Source organism: Canis lupus, chromosome 2 (genome assembly GCF_003254725.2).
Source record: "Canis lupus dingo isolate Sandy chromosome 2, ASM325472v2, whole genome shotgun sequence".
Taxonomy (NCBI): Eukaryota; Metazoa; Chordata; class Mammalia; order Carnivora; family Canidae; genus Canis; species Canis lupus.
The window spans coordinates 59,641,509-59,664,364 of record NC_064244.1 but is presented as its reverse complement, the minus strand read 5'-3'; the positions used below and the strand labels follow the sequence as shown (position 1 = coordinate 59,664,364).

The 22,856-nt window shown below is 41.7% G+C and overlaps 2 long non-coding RNA genes across 3 annotated transcripts in view; one reads left to right on the top strand and one right to left on the bottom strand.

Annotated features, from left to right (window-relative positions):
- LOC112660080 (uncharacterized) overlaps window positions 1-4,041 on the bottom strand; it is an 11,594-nt gene extending 7,553 nt beyond the window's left edge. The window contains exons 1-2 of the long non-coding RNA XR_003136689.3: window positions 3,916-4,041; window positions 2,361-2,471 (exon numbers count right to left, since the gene is read on the bottom strand). This is a non-coding gene — a long non-coding RNA (uncharacterized LOC112660080). The remainder of the gene's footprint in view (window positions 1-2,360; window positions 2,472-3,915) is intronic.
- LOC112660081 (uncharacterized) lies at window positions 3,873-22,856 on the top strand. 2 transcript variants are annotated; one of them, XR_007407441.1, is made up of 3 exons: window positions 3,873-4,221; window positions 5,256-5,472; window positions 22,679-22,856. It is a non-coding gene; the product is annotated as an uncharacterized LOC112660081 (long non-coding RNA). The 2 variants fall into 2 exon arrangements; XR_003136691.3 differs by lacking the exon at window positions 22,679-22,856 and adding an exon at window positions 8,071-8,491 and having other exon boundaries at window positions 3,879-4,221.

Sequence of the window (22,856 nt, the reverse complement as noted above, 5' to 3'; positions counted from 1 at the left end):
TCTTAGTTAAGAGTATAATGAGTTCTCCTGTTACCCAAGCCCATTGTCTAAGGGTCAGTCCTCCCTAACCTCCCATGGCTGATCTTCCAGCAAAGCCTATGAATTACATATCTTATCAATCTCTCAAATCCACCCATTTTCTTCCTTCTCTACAAGTACTGCACTATATTTGAGGCCTATGTAAAAAAAAAAAACCCATAAACATTATTTGGGAACATAACGTTTTTAAAAACAAATGAAAGGATATACCATGTCCATGGACAGGAAAGTTAATATTGCACAGATGTCAATACTTCCCGGTTATAGACTCAATTCAATTATAGTCAAAGTAATTATTCATTTGCACAATAAAAAGTCACATTGGTTGAGTACTAAATGTTGACTGCTAAGTACTAAGTGACAAGGCAATTTAAGAAGTGTTCTGCAAAAAGAAATTAATAATAATAAATAAATGAAAAACTAAGAACCCTTCTGCAAATTAAATGGGCAGAGATATTGAAGATGTTGTGGAAAATAATAATGAATAATAAACTGATAAACACAAAAACATAGCATAAAACTGTAATTATTAAGCCAGCACGTTACTGACATAAGAATAGACAAAGAAATCAATGGAACTAGACATAGATTTCTGGAATGTCAAATTTCTGAGCAAATGATTGCAATCAGCAGTTTTAGAAAAACCAGTTAGCTACAGAACAAAAAGACATTTTGCTTCATATCCTATACCGGATAAAAATAACTTCTAAATCAATACAAAACTGTGTAGAAAGTGAAAAGCTAAGTATCTAAGTAGACATTAAGTAGATATATGTTTTTAGAAGGAAAAGACATTTCTAAGCCTAAATGCAAATGGAAATACCAGGGACATAACAGGAGGTTTGGATGCATAAAAGTGGAAAAGACATTACAATATCTTACATTTAATTAAAATCAAAATGTAAATATTGAATTAAGTAGAATGCAAAATATCTTATATACAGAGGGTTAATATCTTTAAGCTCTAAAGAATGTTTACAAATCAGTAAGCAAAAATGAAAGCCCTTGTAAGCAAATAGTTAAAGAATCCAAACAGCTGTATATATGTATATATACCTACATATACATACATACATATATAATGCATATACACTTATATACATATACACACACATATATATAGCTGTTTATTAAAATGCTTAATTTAATATAGCCACAGATTGCAGACAATAAGAAGGCTTGAAAATGTCTGAATGAATTAGGTATACATACTATGATGGAATACTGTACAGATATTGAATACACTATTTTAAAAAATATCTGATAAAATGAAAGTATGCTCACAATATAATGCAGTGGAAGGAAGAGAGAGTAAAGAAATATATAGGATTAAAGTGTGGGAAGAAATACCATAAAGTGTCATCAATAATTTTTCCTGAAAGGTAAGCATATGGGTGACTTTTATTTATTTGCCATCCTTTCTATCATGTTCTAAATTTTCTATCAAAAGAAAGGTATTTTTGTTACTTAAAATTTCTTTTAATAATATATGCATTATTATTATAAAGCTTTCAAATTGTGGGTTAAAATATGGAATCCTTCCCTTGCCTCCTGTCCCCTCTGTGCCTCTCTAAGAGTGATTACTATTAAATTTAATATATGTTCTTCCAGACACGTCTCTACATGTTTACAACATATGAATATACATGATAAATATTTTCACAATAACTAAGGTTATTTAATACAAAACAAAACAAAAAGAACTAGGGGAGCATAAAGAGGATTCGCTAGGTATTCCAGCCAATTATCCAAAAAGTAAAACTCAAGGAATGATGACTTTGCCTTTGTCTCAGGGCTCAATCATTCACTTTGATTTTTGAATGAGCAGAAAAGAAAATCTATGGAAAAATGCTAAGGTTGTGGTGGTGGGCAGGGTACATTACTAGATAGCTCAAATAAATTATAAGCAAATGATATATATATATATATATATATATATATATATATATATAAATGTTAAATATATATATATTTATACTAAAATGTTAAACATGCCCCAGTTGGTGCTCTTTGACGCTTTTGAATAAGTATATTTGGGAGAGTAAAAGTAATGTTTGAAATACCAATAAATACAAGGGGAAAGATCGCCTGCACAATGGGAGGGCAGAGCAAGCCATGTGGGGTGTCCCTGTCCTCAAGCCCGGCTCCTGTCGCTCCCCGGGTGCGGGTGGTGGGCAGCAAGGTGAGGCCGAGGATATTCCACGGCTCTAATCCCATTCTACTTTATGACTCGCTGTAGAAATGACCTCTAGCGAGATCTGGCCCTTGTTCTATCCAGCAACTAGATTTTTCTTACAGAAAATAAATTAAAAAGGTGTGACCTTGCTGAAGGCTTGCCGAGAAAATGAGGTACATCTTGTCACAGGCAGAGGAGCCTATTTGTTCAATTTGAAAGGCTGCCGCTTTGCTCCGATTAGAAGTTAAGATAAAGGCTGGGGATGAAAAGAGGGGAAACATTTCTAAGCAAGGAAATTAAAGGGCTACATTGGAGACCCTTTCAGCACTACAGTGGGCTTTTTGTGTGGGGTTTATCGGGCCCCATCAGCCACACCTTGTCCCTGTGCTTGGGGCTCCCTCTCCTCCGTGCACACAAAAGCCTGCCGTGTAGGGAGCGAGCAGAAGCCCCCCCCCCCCATAGCCATCAGGGGCACCCCCCACCCCCCCACCCGCTGCAGGTCGACGCTGGGAAAGTGACCCACCCAAATTTGACTCACTGGGTAGAAGACTCAAAGTCATTTCGTCCATTTCACTGAAGGGACTCAGTCAAGAAGCTTCCTATCCTCCTGGCCATTAAATGTAATATATCTTGGGAGAACTCCTCCCAAATTCACTCAAATGAAGGGACACTGAAATGCCTTTGTGTCCCTGAAAGTTTCAAGCCAACCCATGTTTCCATCCAAAGCCCCTGCAGCAAAGAAGCCTTCTTTCAACTTCTCTCCTCATGGTATAGACATCTTTTATGTCCCAGAATGTCTTTCAACTTTTGAAGTCATGGCTCATTTGGGAAAAGAGGAGGCAAGAAAAAAAAAATGCTGGGCTTTTCCACATGCTTTACATTTCTAGCCAACGTTCTGTTCCCTGGTTCTCTTTGCCCACGATAGCTGTATGGGCCAGACTTCTTAACCTAGGATTCAACGTCTTGATCACATGAGATAAACTCATCTCTCCAGTTTTCTCCCTCCTCATTCTCTCCTACATTTCAGTCTTTAAAAAAAAAAATTATTTATTCATGAGAGGCACACAGAGAGAGAGGCAGAGACATAGGCAGAGGGAGAAGCAGACTCCATGCAGGGAGCCCGATGTGGGACTCGATCCCTGGACCCAGAGATAATGCCCTGAGCCAAAGGCAGACGCTCAACCACTGAGCCACCCAGGTGTCCCTCTGTTCTAGTCTTGAACATATTTTTCACATTTCATATTTCACCTCCATGTCCTTGTGTGAGCTGCTCATGCTGCTGGAATTCCTCTCCTCACCGTACTTATGCGATCATGTGTCTTTGCTTGCTGAGACTGCCTATTTGGGGAGTGTGTTTGTTTGTGAGGGCTGCCATAACACACTAGTAGCACAGACCAAGTGGCTTCAACAACAAAGATTTAGGGCAGCCTCGGTGGCTCGGCAGTTTAGCGCCGCCCTTGGCTCGGGGTGTGGTCCTGGAGACCCAGGATCGGGTCCTGCAGACCCAAGATTGGGTCCTGCGTCAGGCTCCCTGCATGGAGCCTGCTTCTCCCTCTGCCTGTGTCTCTGCCTGCCTCTCTCTCTCTCTCTCTCTCTGTCTCTCATGAATAAATAAACAAAATCTTTAAAAAAACAACAACGACAAAGATTTATTTTCTAGCAATGTATTTACTGTTGCCCCACGAGGGCAGGGACCATACCCAGCTGGTCTCCATCATCTGCCTAGAGCCTGCAAGAGTTCCACGTCTGCACTTCATCCATCATGGACTGCCCTCCACAGAGCCTAGCATGGCTTCTCATTCTTAGCAAGCCCTCAAAGAAGGTTTGTTGCCACTGGAGTCTGCAGTAATGTTCTAGAACCAGAACAAGATCCAGAAGTGTCTTCAATTTATTAAGAATAACTTAGCTTTGTTCACTCGGGTCTTAGCACAGAGTGCGTAAACACTGAATTATTTGAGAACTGGTGGTAGTGGGAGCCTGAGGATACATCTGTGGAAGTATGCGTGGTGAGAATGGGGCTCAGAAAGAAGGTCATGTATCATCAGCCTGGCTGTCTATCAGGGTCCTGGCTCTGGCATTTACCTGCACAAATGATTTCCCTTCCCTAGGCCCTGTTTACCTATTTGAGATATACCTCAAACAATGAAAAGCCCCTTCTCCATCCCGAAGACGAGGAGGAGAAATAGGGCTTCATCTGGGCCCTCGGTGGTAATTTCATAGTGGTCTAGTCCAATTTCCTTTTCCTCTTCATGAGAACAAGGAGAGAACTGGGGTGGGGGTGATGGATTCCCCCACCAAATCCTGTGGCAAATACCATTTAGCACAGGAATACCTACTATTTCACTTCAAGGTGGCTTCTCTTCCATGATGTCAGCACCATCCCTCTCTTTTCTCAAACCTTAGCCAAATCTGCTGGGCATATGAAGGGCTCATGTGGGTGGGTTTTAATGCAGAAACCAAAATGACTAAGTCTCATACCTGAGCTGAAGGATCTCGAGTGATGGGAAGCATGGAAGTATGGCAAAGGAGTCCACAGAATAACACAATGAACCAAAAAAACAAAGTCATGTGGGATGGAAAAAAATGCCCCCACCTCCACCAAGTCAAGGAGTCAGTTACCAACTACCCTCCAAAATCTCCTGAGAGGTTAGGAAGGTCATGGGACTCTCTTCATGCTTGGAATGGGATCAGGTCAATTTCTTTTGGTTCTCAAGAGAAGGATACCTCAGCCAACATCTGAATGAGGCTAAGATGCCACAGTTGGAAGAGTCAAGTCTCATGGCCTTCTCCAATATTAACACTCCAATCAAAATGTTTCCAGAAACATTTAAACAGTACTTGGTTACCATTTTTAGTTTGGAGACAATAGTTTTTAGAAAAGAACTGAGCTTCTTCCAATATTATGCACCCCCCCATCCCAGAAATACTCTCTTTAGATGAATGTCCAGCAGAACAATTGGTCTATTGAATGAAGCCCAAAAAGTCTTACTATCAGCAAGAAGATCCCTGGGCTTAATCTTATTATGTCGATCTTATTTAGCATTCTAAGAGTGTTGGATGCTTGGTCACCTGGAAGAACAGGGAAGAAATGCCACCAACTACCAGGAAACCCAACCATCAGAAATGCCTGCTCCTTACAACAGCCAGTGACAAGGAGAATTATGACACCCTCACAATATTACTAAACACTGTCAGGAACAAATTGCGGTATCCGACCTTAATGATTGCTGGCTGAGACTGCAGGCTGAGGCTGCCTTGTGAGTATTTCTGTAGACATAGTTCTTTAGAGTCCTTCAAGTTCACCTTCTATGAAACAGGAATCCAAGGAGTATTTGTAAGACATTTGATATGCCATGCCACTTAATAACAACATTCATGGTGTCACTGTGTCCCAATTTGTTCACTCTATCTGCATCTATATTTTATGTGTGACTAAAGACAGAGCTCTATTACCTTTTGCTTCTCCCTACTGGCAATACTAATCATAATAATAACCACCATTTTTGAGTGCTTATTAAGTGTTCAACCAGAGTCTAAGCACTTTATTCGCTTTGTCTTTTAAGCCTTATCTGTAATGATCCTGTGAACTTAGCACTGTTATTTCCCCGGCCTTACGCATGAAGACAGTGAAGCTTAGAGAGATTTAAGTGTCTCCCCAAGGTCCAGGTCCCATAGCGCGCAAAAGAGACAGACAGGATTCAGATCCAGAGCTTGGGCTTCTCTCCATAGACCCCGCTTTTATCTATAATCCAACACACTCCCAGCAATGCTGATGCAGGTGAAGGGCAGTGTGGCTAAACTAGTCTGTGGTTAATGCCTCTGAACGTCTACTCAAACATGTTTCCACCTGTCATGGACAACAGAAGCAAGAAGCAGGCCAGGATAGGCGGTGGTTTTCATGACTCGCCTCTATTCTTGCAGCCCCATGCTTAATACCCGCCCTCATACCACAGTAAGATCAATGGTAAAGAGCTAAGTGAAACTACAAGTGAGTTAAAACTACCGGTATTAAGTCAAATAGTGTTTCGGGATATCTGTGTAGCATGTACGTTACAGACCTGACTATTATAACGGGTTATACGTGATGAATATTTTCAATTAGAGGGCATGAAAAGTCATTGATTACAGGCCCAGGAGAGCTGATCTAAAGGAATAACTAAGGATGATTCTAGCAGTGGGCATCGAGGCCTGACTGCAGCATCAGACAAAAAAAAATATCAGGGGATCCCTGGGTGGCGCAGTGGTTTGGCTCCTGCCTTTGGCCCAGGGCGCGATCCTGGAGACCTGGGATCGAATCCCACATCAGGCTCCCGGTGCATGGAGCCTGCTTCTCCCTCTGCCTGTGTCTCTGCCTCTCTCTCTCTCTCTCTGTGACTATCATAAATAAATAAAATTAAAAAAAATATATCAGATGGTTACCTTGATCAAAACAAGCGCCAGGGATAATGTGAAAATCCAAGAATATAGGACCATAAAGGAACTTACAGCATGAGAGGCCAGGGCACACAGAACATATTGAGAAGGGTGTTACACACATCAAGAAGAAGCTAGAGGCTCATTCCCCGGTAAAAAGGGACATGGCAGCTCTCCCCTGCTCCATCCTTATAACGATGGTCAGCCATGGTCCGTTGGGAGCTTGGCCGCATGTTAAGTTGGCCTTGAACTCCAGTTTCATGGCCTGAGGCACACGTACCTTGAAGCCTGTAAGCTCCCTTGGCTCACTTCGTTTCTCTACCTCCACATTCCTGGGGCTACAGGTGCTGCTTCCTCACATCACAGTGAACAGGAGGCTCAGCCAGAGGCTTTGCCAAGCATTGTGGGAACTGAGGGGCTCTATGAGTTCAGGGGCAAGGACACAGGGCAGGGGAAAGGTGCATTATCACCCACGGGCAGTCACTAGCTCCCTGCCCTACTTCCCCCATTCCTCCTCATGCTAAATATGCCCGCATGTCTTACTCAGAGCCCCTCAACCTTCTCCAAGGGCCCTCCAGAGTCTCCAGCTCTATCCCAAGCACTTCAAACTTTTTTGCCACAAGGAAAGATAAGATCCGGTGAGTAATACTTTCTTCATCTCATTTTCTTGGGACTATATGCGAATGTCTGGCTATAGAGAACAAAGTGGGGGTGCCATTATGAGGCCTCAAGAATCTCTGAATCAAATCCTGTATTTGGATTCGTCCTTCACTCTGTCTCCTTAGATACTACCTCACAGAAGTGAGATTTTGCTTTTTTAAAATTTATTTGAGAGAAAGAGAGAGAGGGAAGGAGCAGGGGGAGAGAGGCAGAGGCAGAGGGAGAAGCAGACTCCCCGATGAGCGGGAAGCCCGATGCAGGGCTTGATCCCAGGACTCTAGGATCATGACCTAAGTTGAAAGCAGACACTTAAACCACTGAGCCACCCAGAGCCAAACCACTGAGCCAATCAAGAATTGGGCTGAGTATCCCTGCTTTTTTATTTGAGTTGGACCTTTCAGTGCTCAGGTTTGGGGATACCGCCACCCAAAATGAGAGGTTCAAAGAATGCTTCCAAAAACCAATCTCTTGTCCTCTCCACCTCCGAACACTTCACGGGTGATCCACTTCTCCATTCAGAGCCCATCTCTAAGGTGACAATGGAGCCCACTGAGACTGGCCCGGAGCTGGTGCTCATACAATGCATGGCTGGAGCTTACATAGCAACTAGAAATACATTTAGTTTTAACCAAATTCATTCCTCTAGATAATGGAGTCAACACGCTAAACACTTCATCAGCTACACTCACAAGGGGAACTTCCCTGAGCAAAAGAGGGAGATTTCATTGCTCTAATCTGAACAATGATTCAAAAGCAACTTGAGTTCTGTTTTCTGTCTTCAGTATTACTTGCTGAAATCATGTTGTAAATGAACCAAGATGCCTGAAGAAAGTAATACGATGAAGTAAAAGAGGGGAACAGCAAGGGAGAGAAAAGCAGGAAGCTCCCTCTTTTGGAGGACTGACTACGTACCAGACACTAAGACAACTAATCCCTAGGATGATTAGAAGCTCCCGAAAATGTGTTGATTGCCTTTTTCCATTTACGTTTTTAATTAAGTGGTTTTCCAGTTTTGTAACTTTGATTTGCTATAAAAGGGCTTTTGCAACACTTTCCATCATGCTTCCTCTTTCTTAAGCTTTTCAGACCCAATTTTATATATTCTAATTGCAAACTCTAGTTCAAGTTCCTAAAACACTCTCTTATAATTATCACCAAACAAATGCAGTGATTCCACAAAGCTCAAACATGTGTCGCATTAATTCTCACAACCAAAATACTTTCATTTTTCTTGGACTCCAAGCAAAATGGACCATAAGCACAACGTTTGATAAAATGACAGGTGGAATTCCATCCAATTAAGACATAAATATTTTTCCAGAGGCTAAGCTCACTGCAAAATAATAATCTTCACTCAACACATCTTTACATGTCTTCGGCAAAACACCTGTCTAAAACTGTTAACACTAAATATTTTGGGAGCTCTGTACTTCAAAGACATCCCTGAAAACGTCAAGCATTGTTAAAATGTTGAAGTAATTTTGGTTAAATGCTTCTGTGACAACTGTCGGACTTGATTTGTTTTAGCTGAATACATTCTGAATATTGCTCGGAATCTGTGGTCACTTGCCAAAAGGTGAGAATTGGGCTGGAGTCAAAAGAATTATATGCATCAAAGAAATGAAAAAATGGGGGGCATCTTTGAGTATTTTAAAAATGCAATTTATCTTCTAGGTTGGAAGCTTCAAAAGAATATTCTTACCAAGTGATAGCACTTGCAGTAAAACCCTAAAGTATACAGTAGAAGTCATTCTGATTCCTGGCCAAATTCATACCTGTAGAGTCACACCCACAGTTCTTCATGCAGAGGAAAAAGTATATTTTAAACTACCCTTGACAAAATTAGTGATTAAGCAATAAAGACTTGATGTGTTTTCCTAGAACCTTCTAGTTAGTTGGTTAGTAAGTGCTTAGAGTTCTTGGAACCACATTAGAAATATTAGAAGTAGTGAAAATATTCATAACATTGGTCCAACAACGCTGTTTCTCCTTCCTCTCTCCCCATTTTCAGATAGGTAAATTGAGGATCCAAGACCTAGAGCCAACCATAGTTAGTGAACGGAAGTGCCTACTGCCAAGAGTTTAAAAGTTTGAGCTGAAGGGTGGGTGGTAGGGGAGATCTTTATGGAACATATCAATACATGGTAAAAGGAGAACATAAATGTCAAGGAGGTCTAGTGAGATCAATAATAAGAGGACCTGAGGTTAGCTATTAATCACAATGGGCCAGACATCGCACTAAGCAGTATATGCATGATCTCATTTAATTCTTACAGTTATCTATACACAAGAGTACCATTATTATCCTCTTTTATAGATAAAATCTCTAAACAAGTTGTCCAGATCAAGCAGATAGCAACTGATAGAGTCAAGACATGGAGTCATTTCTGATGTCAAAATCCTTGTTCTTAAACATATTTTGATCTTCTTCCCCACATGTTCATGTTTCCAGAGCTTGTTTTTTTTACACGAATTCAAGTAGGTGCCATTATGACTTGAGCAATCTACGGTGATCATAGTTTTGAAGGGCTGGACCAGCTACAGAGGTCATGCTTAAGCTATGGAGTCTGCGGAGAGTGTGTTTTCAAGACTAAAAGTATAACGGCTATGGTCTGGCATTTTCCATGAGACCCCAACGAAAACACTCTGTCTCACTGTCCCCTTAAGGACTTATTCTTGGCAGACCACATGTTCACAAAGATGTCACAGAATATTCCAGGCCTCGACTTAGTCTGAGCATCTTGGAATCAACCCAAGAGTTATCCATACCCCTGGGGGCTTCCAGATCCCCAATCTAACCTATTTTTATTGATCACCATTAGGTCAGTCCTCAGACTGAACATCCAACGTTAGTCCAAACCAGACCAATCCTGACTGTGCAAGAAATCAGGTTTTTTTTTTTTTTTTTTTCCCCTTTCTCCATAATTGGCTTCTTTCTGGGGAAAATGTCAGAAACCTGAGTCAGACTGGAAGAAACAGAAACGGGGATATACCAGCTGAGGCATGTGTGCCTTGCAACTATGATGGAACCCAGGGACTGAAGTAGGGTGGGAGCAGCACTTTGGTCCTCCCACTGTGTTGCTAAGCTCTGGCCCTGGCTCTATCATTGGCAACACTCTTGGGCTGGACCTGTCCCCATGGAGGCAAGGGTCCCTGCTTCCTCCCCTGCAGTTCCAGGCTTACGTCATTCTCATCGCCAGCAATCCCAGCAAAGAGAAAGTTTCTCCTTCTCCATTTTGGCAGCAGAAACCCCAGCTCGGGTCTCCCAAGATTAGCTCACTCACGTGTCCACCAACCAAGGGCTGTGGCCCCAGGGATGGAGTGTGCTGATTGGCTGGGCTTGGGTCACATGATCCCTCCTAGAGGCTCGGAGATGTTGGGTTTTGTAGGATCCCAAGAGTTAAGGCCGGGGAGGGTTGGGGTTGGCTCCTCAGGAGGAGAATCTAAGACCTATTACCAGAAGGGGGTGGGAAATCAGTGCCAAACAGGCGAAATCAACAGATGCTTAGACCACCTCCCCTCCCCGAGACACTGCCACCCCAGCAGAGAGAGGAAGGGGGCACTCCTGGGGGGCTCAGCGGTTGAGCGTCCGCCTTTGGTCCAGGGCGTGATCCTGGAGTCCCGGGATCGAGTCCCACGTCGGGCTCCCTGCATGGAGCCTGCTTCTCCCTGCTTCTCTGCCTATTTCTCTGCCTCTCTCTCTGTGTCTCTCATGAATAAATAAATAAATCTTAAAAAAAATAATTTAAAAAGGGAGAGGAAACAGGGACCAGAGAGAGTTACCTCGACTGGGTACCCAGGAGCTGAAATAGGGGTGGGTGGGGAAGCCAGATTGGGGGGGGGGGTCTCAAACTTTAGTTACTCAGAAGCTCCAGGACAGCTTGTTAGAAATGCACATTCCTCTTCTCCACTCTAAGTTCGAATTCTGCAGGTCTGTGGCATGAGAATTCACATTTTTTAACAGCTCCCCTGAATGACTGGTGTGGTCGGAGGCCTGTGAACTGTACGCATTCAGGAGACATTGGTTTAGATCCTGGCGAGGGAGACCAGCTATTGAATATTAAATAAATGACTTTCACTAAATCCCAAATAATAGCCAGAGGGCGTTTTTTTAAAACAAACAAATCTTGACAGTTGCTTTGGTGAATTTCTCGCTCAGTATCAGCACCTCTCACTACCTCGTGGGCAGTGCAGGGTGCTTAATAAATGCTCTGGGAGATGAGGATCTTTATCAAGGCAATTTGCTGAGGGCTGGTTTGTTGATCGGTAATGTGGGGACATATGGGATTTACAAACAGCTTTGGATGCCAGATCAGAAACCCTGCAGTTTATTATTAATTGCATAAGCCTGATGATGGGAATACAGTATCTTAATAAAATAAGTGGACTTCTAAAATCTTTTTTTAAAAAGAGAGAGAGAAGGGAAAGGGGGGGAACACCTCCATAATTAGGAAATTAATTATTTGTAAAAGGCAGAAAAGTGGAAACAATGTATTATGATTTAAATTCTTCTGTCCTCTCTTCTCTTCTTGCCAGCCACACCCCCGCTCTTTTCTTTTGTGTTCTTTTCTTTAAATGCACCATTGGTAGATAGCCAAACGCAGAGCAACAGTGGGAGACATACATCTTTTTCAAGTGCTCCCCACAGGGCTGATAGGACAGGAATCTCAGGGAAGCTCCCTCCAACCAGGTCCTAGGAGAGCTTGCTCTTGAAACTTGAAACTTCCCAAGTGCTATCACTTCAAGGCACACAGACCTAAGAGGATTAAGGTAAGTATCCCTCCTAAAAGCCTGAAAAAACAAAGATTAGTTTTTAGCATCACAAAGAAACATATATTTATATAAGTTCTGAAGGAGAAGAAATATGTGAAGACTTTTGGAGAGGGGGTGGAGGTAAGGAGAGACGCTGGAGCAGAAAAGGCAAATCATCCCTAAACAAGGGAGAGAACATTCCTACAAGCTTATCCACTGTTTACAAGGAAACAGATTGGAATTAAAATTTACGCGAAAGCAACACAGAAGACCGGTGTGCCAAAACCTCATCAAGCTTAATTTATTAAGTGAGAACATTTGTGATTGGACCAAACGGCAGACTTTCTCTTTTTTCCATTGTATGTGAAAGGTGCTAAGGATTATTCATATAAGAATAGTTAAATCAACAGTTCCAGAGGAACTGGTTCATCTTCAAGAAAAAAAACCATTTCAAAAATAGCTTTCTATATATTCATAGTGGAATAAATCACTTAAACTTCTACAAGCTGTGGTTTCCAAGGAAAATCAGTAATGCAAAAGAAAAAAGTTTTGGAGGCAACAGTCCCATTTAAAAGTCGAAAGGAATCTATAAACTTCTAGAAAAGGCACATCCATGCGGAAGTGTGTGTATAACTCATTGGTTGCACTGGAAATATACTCCTTTCATATTGTCTTCAATCACACCGATCTTCATACAATTTTGTTTTTCAGTCTTTATTTCTTCCAGGCAAAAATGAATGAATACTTCCTCCTCCCTCAAAAGGAAATGGATGCAGATTTCACAAAGCGAGCAAAAAGCATTCATTTTGCTCAAAAGTAAACGTCCGCCAGAAGGTTCTTTCGTTTGAATAGACTGAGAAGGTAAACCTGTAGCTCCAACATGGTCATCGGTGACATGCGACCCATTTACTTCATGTCTCGCTCATTCCGAGAGAGACACCAGCATGGCAAATGGTGTCAGTATCCCCTGGGCTTCTGCGGCCAGGTGGGCCCGAGGCTAGTCCCAGAAACTCCAGAATTCGCCAAGACTTCAGGTGGACTGGGTTTTGCATCAGTTCCCTTTGTCAAGTCAGAGAGGTCATCTGTGTCTGCATCTGTGTCTGCATCTGTCTCGTTGACACCACTGGTGGCAGCAGAAGGTTATGCACTTCAGTGTTAAGGATCCCTGCGCATAAGAAAACTTCAAAAACCCGCTGTAACCTCCCTGGCTGTCCAGCAACCTCTACCTGCCCTCACACTGACAAGGATTTGCCACCACCAAGTGTTTCTGCCAAGTCAATCTACTAGCACTAACCAGATTCCACCCCCTAATTCCTTCATTCTCAGATGCACATGTTAAAATTTCTGAACAAAGTGTCGCCTTCTTAGAGCCAGCGAGCCCTCTGACGTGGGCAGTGTCTCCTCCTTCACTCATCTTACAATAGGCTGCAGCTTGAAGTCAAGGCAGTATGTAAACTCTCCACCACCCACTAGTAGCCTCACCTAGAAGAGAAGTATGATGTCTAAAGGGCTCAGCTCATCTGCAACAGCTTCCGCATTAAGGGTGGTAGGACACTGAATGCAAAGATGTATCCTGTCTATTTGGTTAAAAAAAAATCTGCCAAAGATGCCAAAGCATAAAGAAATTTTTCCTAATCGTCTTGAGAATGGGCACTTCTCTTCTGTCCAAAATTCTATCAAGCAGGTTAAGACTTGTCCTTGGAAACTAGGCAACTTCAGGACACTGGAGAAAGCCTTCTCAGTCTGCTCCCCACTTTCTGACAAGTCCCTTGGAGAGGTGGCTAATCAGGACCTGGCTCTGATCTCATGAAGACTCTTCCCTGGCGTTGACCAGATGCCCGTCAGCATTGTTGGCAGACTATTTTGACACTAGCAGAATCTTCTGAAAAAAGCAGTGAGTTAGAATAATGGACAGAGCTTTTTTATTCACCAAGTAGCAAAACCAGATGAAATGTCAAGCTTTGCAGGTGTACAGTGTCTTAGGTTGGGTTTCCCCCAAACAGCCCCTGACACGGGGATTTGAGTGCAAATAGTTTATTTTGGAGGTGATCCCAGGAAGCACCTGTAGGGGAGTGGGGAAGTGAGTCAGGGAATGGAAAGAAGACAATAAAGAGTGCATTATGGAGCAGGTTATTGCTGTGGGCCACTCGGGCTCAGTCCTCCTGGCAAATCCTGGGAAAGAGTGGAGAATGTGACTCAGAATTGTCCCAAGCAAGGGGGCAGGAAGATCGGGTGCTTCAACATCAAGCCCATCCATCACTGGTTGATGCTGCTCCCCTGGAGATACTAACTTTCCCACATTTGGGGCCTGCCTGATGCATGGGCCAAGCCTACCCCAGCAGCCAGGCAGAGAGTGGCAGGTGTTTACAGCAAGAAGTCATCAGAATGCAGGGACGGTGAATGCCGAGGAGATGCCAGCAGAGCACAGTGTCTGCTACACACAGATACTGTAGGTTTCTTCTAAGGCAACATCTCACCATTTCCAGGGATGTGACAATTTCTAAAAACAAGTTCGCAAGCAGTGAGTTTTCTTTGTCCACATCGTGTAATGGTCAAAAACAGAGCTGTGCAAAAAAAAACCATCTCTAATCTCCTCCAGTTATTTGATGAAGGAACGCAGATGGGCTTGGAATTCCTCCACGATCTGCTTCAGAGTCACAGATCGGTCACTCTGAAATGGGTGATGTCACTTGACCAAGGAGGTTCTACAGTTTTATTCCTCCTTCCAGACCATTCTGAGTTCAACTATTTGCAAGGTGCATGGCTTCAACAAGGCTGCCGCCAGCTCTGTGGATTATTAATTTCATCAGTGCTGGGATAAGCCATCTGATAGGATGCATTGAAACAAGACAGGTTTTGCATGGATAATTACACAAGTTTAGGCAAAGTTCTAGCATTTTCAAAGCAAGTCTACTTCTCATCACACATTTGACCTATAGGATTTTCAAGGTGGGCAGAAGGAAAATATTCCTAAAGGAATATTTTCAGCTTCGGGTTTCCATTGGCCCAAATCTCACTGCACAAGAGGCATGGCTTTTTACTAGGTCTTGTTACATCCAGTGCTGCAAGTAAAAGGGGCTCGTCATATTTCCTTTTCTTTTTTTCTTCAAATATTTTATTTATTTATTCACGAAAGACAAAGAAAGGCAGAGAGAGAAGCAGGCTCCCCATGGGGACCCCAATGCAGGACTCGATTCCAAGACCCCAGGATCACTACCTGAACCAAAGGCAGACACTCAGCCACTGAGTCACCTAGATGCCCCCATATTTCCTTTTCTTGAACATTTTCAATTAAGTGTGGCCTGATGTAATCAAAGGTGTGTGTGTGTGTGTGTGTGTGTGTGTATGTGTGTGTGTATTATGTGGGACGATCTTCATTCCTATCAGTGGAAGATCAACCATTATGATCAACATGTGGTACTATGTTAATCTGAGTGATTGTTCATATATTTTTTTTCCTTCCTCTTGCACTGTGGGTAGAGTACATTTCCCTACCCCACTGATCTTAGGCGAGGTCATGCGACTCACTTTGGCAAATGGAAGTTTACCACTAAACTAGTGGAAACTTACATCCTTGTGCACTTTGTTCAGTTCTTGTGCCTCTGCTATACTTTGTGAGAAGAGCATGTTCTGGGCAGCCATCGGTCGAGAGGATAGATAAAGCAGATCTGAGCCTGACCTACAGCTTGGATCCTGGAGTCCAGCCTGGTCCAGTCAAGTTGTGCCCAATCCACAGATCTATGGTTGACAGATAAATGCTTGTTATTTTAAGGCACCAAGTTATGGTGCATTTTGTTACACAGCATCATTACAGCAAAAGCTGACTGACATGTTACTGTATAAAGTAGCACCTTTTAGCACCTCATACAAGCTTAGAGTGAAAATATCATGGTACAGTTGGATTTAAGACCTTTTCTTTTTCCTCCAAAAGCCAAATTTTCAAAAATAAAAGGAAGGGCATCGTAAAAACAAATATTCTTTTTAGTGTTTTACTCTCATTTCTCCCCCCAACTATATGATCTGTGAGAACTGGCCTGTCATTCTATTCTTCTTCGTTTCTGTGGCTGGCACTAATTAGCAGTCCATTACAATGCCTATCTCCCAGCTGATGCCTTTTGATGTGAACTTTTTCAAGTACCACCTCATTGTAGTTATAACCTTACAACTTCTCACTCTGCCACAGTTTAATTTGTAATCAAAATTATGAACTAATGAAATAACACAAGGCTTGTTTTAATAGGGTGGTTTGCTTGTTTGTTTTCAAAATTATACCAATTTGCCACTTTACAATGTTCACACCTTTTTTTTTAAATGAAAGCTACATCTTCACTATCACAATTTGAAATGAGATGCCTCCTAGACTTGTTGCATACAATTAAACCACAACAAAAGGAAGCCGAAGTCATTTCACTTTTCATAAGGCTGTAATTATTCTTTAACTATTGGAATACGACATCCCTTAGGAGCTAATTATTGAAAAGCTCTCATCACACATAGGAAACACACAAACAAATCCTTCAAGCACAAAGTAAATGTTCAACATTAAAGAGCCACATCCAGGAAGTCATACCAATCAGTTGGTCCAGCTAATTACTAATCTGATTTTTGGAGTAGTTGCATTAGATAATTATGAGGCCTATTCATAACATGAAAAGCACAGCCTTTCATTGACTTTAATAAAGATCTAGCTGCAAGAAAAAATGTACTAAGAACCATAATACAAAATTTGCATTGTGGCAGAACCTGGAGAAGCGTGGTAGACGTTTTTTTTTAATAGAAAACATTTCCTTTATCACATGATAGATATATTTAATATATGTTTTTATGTATGTCACAGTAAAAGGCAAAGTGAGCTAGTGTGTCAATATGATTTCATATGAATCATGCAGTACTGTGTAAGGCCCAGTTCAAATTTTTAAATGTCTTATAAAATGCTTCATTGAGTCCGCTAAGACTTGCATTAGATATATATATAGTGTAGTAAAGATTATACCATGGATCATATTCTAAAGGAATCAAAGTCAAAGTCATATACACAATGTGGTGACTGCTTTACTCATTTTAAGATATATTTCTGTATAAGCATATTCAAATCCTTAATTTTAAGTGGTTTTAAAACCAATATGCACACTCATACACTATTGATGGGAATGCATATTAGCACAGATTTTACAGAGGGCAAGTAGTCCATAACTATGAAAATTAAAAATTATCTACCCTTTGACCTAGTCATTTACCTTTTTATCTTTATCTTGCAGATAGACTTGTATTAGTGCTCAAAAAAATGTATGAGGATGTTCATGACAGCATTGAAGGGTGGGTGGGGGAATAAATAAACAAATAATCAATCAAATTGTCAATTAATAGAGGACTGCTTATGATAAATCCATAAAACCAGATACTCGGCAGCTACTAAAGACAGAGAGAGAGAGAAGACACCTATATACACTGTCATGAAAAGAAATATTTAAGATATATTAAATGCAAAAAACTTAAGTGATAAAACAATGTATATAGTGCAGCCCTTTTACATAATCTAAAAATGTATGCATCTATATCCCAGATAAATATATACGCAAAAATTTTTCATCCCTATGTATGTTTATGTGCGAATTTGTATGATAGTGGGTAAATAGATATATGGATGACAGATGGATATGGATAAACCTTCTAGAAGGACACACAGGAAACAATTTCCAGCTCTTTCTTCTGGGGACTGGCACCCTTGCAGCACAAAAACAGCCGAAGACAATACGAGAAGGAGTGAGCACGGGTGTGTTTGGACACAACTTTAATGGATCAAGATACAGGCCATCCCATGACCTGTAGTTTGTGATCCCCTGCCCTAAGGATGGAATCCGGTCTTCTTTGTGGCTTTACGTGTCATTCATCATTTACATGCTAATGACTCCTGGAAGTGGGTCTGTCTGACTTCAATTTTGCCCCTGACTGTGATACTTGCATCCTACTGGGCACTTAACATTTTCACTTGGATGTTACAGCAGAGATGGGTCCACTACTCCTGTGTCTCCTTCCATAGCATAGTCGCTGCTAGGAAGCAGCTCCCTGGCCAAGCCAAGGCCTACCTTGATATATATATATATAAATAAATAAATTAGTCATCTAAAATTTAATACGTCTGAAACAGAAACTTAATGCTTTTCTTCTATGCTCCTTTCCTAATATCCCATTCTCAAAATGGCACCTCCATTTATCTATTTCTCAAGCCAAACACTTTGGTGTCATCGCTGACTCTCCTTTTCCTCACATACCTGACATCTAACCCATTAGTACCTTAAAAATATATCTCAAATTTGGTCATTTTGTAATGGCTCCACGTCTGACACCCTGACCAAAATCACTGTCATGGGCCACCTGGGCTATTGTAGTGGCTTTCCTGATCAGGCTCCCCATTTCCTCTGGACCCTTCACCTCTCCTTGTCTAATTTTCCACATCAACTCCTGTGTGATCTTTTCAATACATAAGTCAGGTCACATTACTCCCCTAGAAAAAATCCACATAATGGTTTCCATTGTGTCTGAAATGAAATCCAGACTTTGAAATCCCAGTGTCAAGGCCCCACTTGATCTACCCCATGACTCTCCAAATCCATCTCCCATATCTCTTTCCCTCCAACTCTGCTAAACTATAATGCCCTCATTAACTCTTCCTCAATCATGGTGAGCAAATTTCCCTCTCATGGTCTTTTATGTGCTGTTTCCATGATTTAATTTGCTCTGTTATTCACTCTCTAGTGTTCTCTTCTCTGAGAGGTCCTCTATGGCCACACTATCTAAAATATCAACCTTGTCATTCTTTATCACCTTGCTCCACTTTCTTTATCCTCACAGCATTCTCTACTGGATAGTAATATATCTTATATTTATTTATTTGTGTATTTCCATTGTTATTGTTAAGATGTAAGTCTTGTGATGGCAGGAACTTCATCTGTTTTGATCATTATTGTAAGCCCAGCACCTTGAAGTATGCCAGGCACATACAAGACGTTCAATAAATATTACTTAAATGTTTCTTTTCCTTGATTTTTTCCAGAGCTCTTATGTATTGGGATCTGTCCTCCCAAAACCTTCATATATGACAAACAACCTGGCTATACATGTATAATATCATTATAAAGCCTTTCCTTGCAAATTCTGCAAACATTGTTCCCTTGTGTTCTGACTCTCAGGTTTGTAGAAGAACTTAGAGGTGACCTGATTTTCATTCTTTTTCAGATAATCTGATTTTTCTTTAAGGGTGTTTATAATTTTCTAAAATCAGTAGGTGGGCTGATGAACTATTCAGATCTACAAACTCAGACCTTTCTCAGCCCTAATTATTTTTTGATCGTTGCTTTTATTCCAAGTTTGCTTATATCCTCCTCAGAAACATATATAACCATTAAGTTATTATTAAGGACCTGCGTTGTGACACTACCTCATTGTTTCACTCTCTTGGTCTTGGTAGCATGGCTCAAGTTTGTTCTTCATGACACTCAGTTTTCTTTTGTATGTTTTGCTTTCTCTTGCATCTGATGAGGATTTTAATTTTGTTTTGGCATTTAACTTGCTCACAATTCTTCACCCTCTCACCATATGAGATTCTGTTGTCAATTTGTATCTGCCTTTTGGCTTTCATCTGCTTCTTCAAAAAATAATAGTCTCCTTGAGTATTCCATGGAGAATGCTAAATAGCTTTCTAATTTCCTTTTTTGTTTCTAGCAGAAAATTATTTTCAGAGGCCTACGCATTTTCTGAGTCTTCAGGATGAATGCTCTATGGTAGTCTTTCATGTGTTATACTTTTCTCCCTGTTTACTCACCCTTAAGTGAGGAGAGCTCTGTCTATGCCTAGCATTTGTCATCAGACAATGTTGCCTCAAAGAGCAGTACTCATGCAGTAGAAGAGCAGATACACATGTGTCTAGGTGACAGGGAGCTTGAATTGTGAGAAAGAGATGAATGAGTACCTGATTCCATCATTATTTTGGGATACAAATGGGGCATGGATTATGTTTCTCAATCCAATTCCATCAATTAGGAAAAAAGCAGCCAATCCTCCTAGATTCCCTACTTCAACTTATAAAGAATGTAACTTTTGTCTTCCACCACTCCCTCTATCAAATATTTCTTCTGCAGTTTTTCATAACCCAATTCATTTCTTAGATGAAGCTGGCCTTTATTTCAGCGATTGACAGCTGACATACATTTACTTTCTATGGTACTGTTGATGATGGACCTTACCAAAGAGTCTCATTATTGTTAATTACCAAATGGTAAACATTACCATAAATTAGAACCCTTGTGGACATCTACTTCAATCAACGGCCCTTTTCACCTATTTCCCAAGGCTTAAAATGCGTGTTGACAATATAGGGAGTTAGGTAGGAATGGGCTACAAGGATGAGGCAGACACAGACTACCCCCAAGGGAGCCTGTAGTCTGACAGGAATGAAAAACAAGTGCCTGGGGCATTTGACAATACAAGGCCCAAGTAAAGAAAAATAACTGTGGCATTGCAAAAAAAAAAAAATGACCAGGTAACATATGTCTAGGTTTGCCAGGACAAGGCTTCAGGGAAGAGGTGATATTTGGGTATGATTCAGTCACAGAGATAAGAAAAGGCTCCCAGCACAAGAAAAGGCTCCCAGCATGAGAAAAGGCTCTGATTAAAGTTTTCCCAGAGTTAGGAAAACTTGCCTGGGTAAGGATAATAACAAGGAATTGCATGTGGCTTGAGTATAGGGATGTGTTAGTTTCCTACCACTGTATAAAAAATTACCATGAACTTAGCAGCTTGAAATAACAAACATGTATCATCTCACAGCTTCTGTGGGTCATAAGTCTGGACTCAGCCTAGCTGGGTTCTCCACACAGGGCTAAAATCAAAGTCCTCCTCTCTGGAGCTCCTCTTCCAAGCTCATGTAGTTGTTGGCAGGACTCCATTCCTTGCTGTTGTATGACTGAGGTTCCCGTTTTCTTCTTAGCTATCAGTCAGGGTCCACTCATGGCTTCTAGAGGTCACTCAGGTTCCTGGCCCTGTCGTTTCCTCCTTTGTAGACCCTCTCACAACATGGCAGCTTACTTTTTCAAGGCTAGTAGGAGAATCTCTCTGACTTCTGGAAGGTTCCAATCTCTCTCTCTGTTTTAAAGTTCACCTAATTAGGTCAGGCCCACCCAGGTTAATTTTTTGATTTAACTCCAAGTCAACTGATTAATAACCTAAACCTACTCATAGGTTTCTCCCATATGCAAGGGGAGGGATGACATGTGGCATGTATACCATGGGGACAGGAGTCTTAGGAGCCTGATTAGAATTTTGCCTATCACAAGGGGTGATAAAGAGATTGGAAGGACATTAGCCTTGGTGAGTGAAAGTGTCAAATGGAGGACCTTGATGGCAAGCTAAGGAGTTTGGAGACTGACGATTTTTAGTTGAGTAGTAGCATAATAAGAATTAGAACAGAAGATGGCAGTATCTTTATCAGAATTCTGCAAAGATTTGGATAAAGTTATTTTACTGGCATGTTAAAAATTAAAAAGTTTTTGAGCAAGGATGGCAATTAGTTTGCATTAACACTGATCAAGAAGTAGCGGCTGTCTGGAGGACTCTGTTGGGAGGATCTGGGGCCATTTATAGGCTTAGCAGGCGGCAGTGCTGAAATCTCTTCGAAATGTCTCCTGGGGTGAGGGTGATGACAAGTGGTAGCACCAGAGTTGAGGACCGGCCACCCTTGGCACCTGAAATAGTTTCAGACCCGGCACCTCTGAAAAGGAAAAGAACAAGTCTATTTTCCAGGATTCTGTGGCTTAGTCTAGCAACCTCCAAAGCAAATCAAAAATAGCAAACATTAATAAGATCTTCAAGTCTTTTCCAAATGTCAGGAGTTAGAGCAAAATACAAATAAATTAATACACTGGGAGCTGCTTCTATTCGTTCCTCCCTCCCAGCAAAAACACAGCTCCAAAATTTAGGAATTTCTAACAGTCTTTTTAAACACAAGAAAACAGGTCTGCTGCCAGGCAAAGAATTCAAACGCACTCGCTCTGCACTTTGATGATACATTCCAAGGCTGCACAGAATGGGAGGAGGGAGTTAAACATCTATGATGGGTCTGAATCCCAACAGGAAGCACAAAGGCAGGGTCATGTGTGGGCGTGAGGGGTATGTCAGCTGGACAGAGCACACTCCCACCTGAACCATCCACTGCGCAGGCTATCCCACCTCCTCTCACTAGCCTCTGGAGCAGCTTTAGGTTTTCAGACTCAAGGGCAAAAACCAAGAGCCTGCATGGGCATTGTTGCCTATGACCAAAAGATCTTCCCTGGCTACTTGTTACTACTAAAGATGGTGCTTATGAGGCCATGACTCCAGGGCTCCACCTTCTAGTGGGTAGTAGATTAGGCTTACCACTAGACAGATGGTTTCTCTGCACACCGTCTTCCTTATGTCCTCTGAAGGAGTACACTTCCCCCCTCCATAGATATTGGGCGTGGCCATGCTTTGGGCCATTGCCTCATGGCAAGTGAGGTGTGCCTCCAGCCCACCCCAGTGTTGGGCTTGGCCATGTGACTTCCATTAGCCAATGGGATGTTAGTGGTTCTGATATAATCAGAGGTTTCCCTTCTTGTGTTTTAGCCATCACTGGGAGAGAAACATGCCCAGACAAATCCCTGGTCTGAAGAGGATGAGAAACATTTGGAGCAGACCTAAACCCAACCACAGCTTGGATTCAGGCCTGCCAGAGCCCAGAAGAGGTCAAGAAAGCTATCCCAGCCAACACAGGTGTAAGCAAGAATAAATGACTTAACTTTAA